The sequence below is a fragment of the Arachis hypogaea genome, chromosome 3 (assembly GCF_003086295.3).
Source record: "Arachis hypogaea cultivar Tifrunner chromosome 3, arahy.Tifrunner.gnm2.J5K5, whole genome shotgun sequence".
NCBI classification, from domain to species: Eukaryota; Viridiplantae; Streptophyta; class Magnoliopsida; order Fabales; family Fabaceae; genus Arachis; species Arachis hypogaea.
In genome coordinates, this window is record NC_092038.1 from 59,562,057 (window position 1) to 59,564,556 (window position 2,500).

Below are 2,500 nucleotides of genomic sequence, written 5' to 3' on the forward strand. Positions count from 1 at the left end.
AGTAAGGAACCATGGTATATATGTTTGGAATAGATTCCATTTGGAGAGAGTTAAAAGAGTGCTATCTCGTTGAAAGGTTCTATACATCTGCCCTTTCTCAAGGCATTTTTTTAGACAAGGACTCCGTTTTTTCCTCTTTTCGGATGGTAAATATTTCTCAGAACATGGAGTGTGAATCAAACCCACGTTTGAATTCAAATTGAGATACTAATGCAAGTTCTTCCCTTCTGAACCAGGTAGATTCATATCTGAAAGAGGTTTACAATAAGTTCTTTCAAAATTGACTATTTGTCCCTCTGTTAGAGGTGTTCCCGAAATGTCTGCGATCGAGTAAATAGCTCTACGAATGAATGGATCGATTCGAATTGGAAAATGGAAAGATTTGTACAAGTTATACCCTTCGTCACCACTTTGCGGAAAATGGTTAGATATCAATATGTTAGATACCTGTGACTCGATTGGTGGAATAGTATCTCTCTCCAAGAAAGCATGTTTTTTTTTACGCTGCACAAAGAAAATATTTTGTTCCGAATGAACAAGATATTGAGGAATTGTCCATACGTAAAATAATAATTATTGATACAGGCCCTTTCCACAAAAAAAGGGAATCTTTTGTTACAATAGAAACATAAGTAATATTGATTATTCAAGAATCGAAGTCGATTTGCTTTAAAAAAAGAGGATATCAATGAACTTCTATGAAATGGTTTCACGGGATTCAGCCAATTGTCTTGATCGTGGGATATCATTGAAACATAGGAATCCGTGTTATCAAAAGATTTCCTGCGATTCTTTCTAGTATGGAATGAGTCAATCATCCACTTTGGTATCTTATTGAAAAAAGATCGCCAAATGTCTCTTCTATTAAGACAACCACCAGGTCGCGAAGCTTATCCGGGAGATGTTTTTTATTTGCATTCACGTCTTTTGGAAAGAGCCGCTAAATCAAGTTCTCAGTTAGGTGAAGGAAGTATGACTGCTTTGCCAATAGTTGAGACCCAATCGGGAGATGTTTCGGCTTATATTCCTACAAATGTGATTTCTATTACAGATGGCCAAATATTCTTATCCGCCGATCTATTCAATGCTGGAATCAGACCTGCGATTAATGTGGGTATTTCGGTTTCCAGAGTTGGATCTGCGGCTCAAATTAAAGCCATGAAACAAGTAGCTGGTAAATTAAAATTGGAATTGGCGCAATTTTCGGAATTAGAAGCTTTTGCACAATTTGCTTCTGATCTCGATAAAGCTACTCAAAATCAATTGGCAAGAGGTCAACGATTACGCAAATTACTTAAACAATCCCAATCAGCTCCTCTCACTGTGGAAGAACAGATAATAACTATTTATACCGGAACAAATGGTTATCTTGATTCATTAGAAATTGGACAGGTAAGGAAATTTCTCGTTGAATTACGTGCTTACTTAAAAATGAATAAACCTCAATTCCAAGAAATAATAAATTGGAATTCGAGTTAGAGACTCGAAATCAAGCAAAAGCGGAAGACACGAGTGAGGTGGATTTGGAATCATCTCTTTCGAATTTGTAAAAATTCTATTACAGTTACAGTAATTATATTAATAGATTAATATAGTAATATATACTATTAATATAGTAATATATATTATATACTAATATAGATAGTATCTAGAATTTAGAATATTCTTATCCATTAAGATTTAATATGTATAAATCTATCCATAATCTATCTATAAAAGATTGGATTATCAAAATTCCACTCATTTTAGATCCCCCTCTTTGGTGTCAGTGAGATAAGATATGACTCATACTCCTTTAGGTTCTTTAAATTCCGTGGGTGGCGTAGCTACCGAGATCAATGCAGTCAATTATGTCTCTCCTAGAAGTTGGTTAGCTACTTCTCGGACTCGAACCGTAGACCTTCTCGGTAAAACAAATCAAACTGTTTATTAGAAAAATGATTTGAATTGTTTAAAAAACTCAACATGCATCTTTTTTGCATTGGTCTTTTTCATTAACTGATATTTCGATCAGTTAGTCTACCATCTTTTTTCTTGACAGAAAGAATAAGAAGATGATTCCCTGTGCTCTGATTTTTTATTTTTATTACAATCAAAGAGCACTACCAAAGTGTTTCAAAGAAAGGGGGTTATCCTGACGTAGGTCTGCTTATGGCCTAGATCAACTTAAGTTTAATGGACTCTCTATCGAACTACTAAAAAAAATTGAAAGTATCAAGAAATGAAACCCTATACACCTTAAAGTTCATAAGATAGGCCGAAAAGAGAATTTTTTTGAGGAAGGGCGCGCTATTTGTTTACACGCATTAGTTTGTAAGGGATTCAATGCAGACTTTGATGGAGACCAAATGGCTGTTCATGTGCCTTTATCTTTGGAAGCCCAAACGGAAGCTCGTTTACTTATGTTTTCTCATATGAACGTATTGTCTCCATCGATGGGAGATCCTATTTCCGTACCGACTCAAGATATGCTTATTGGGCTTTATATATTAACGAGCGG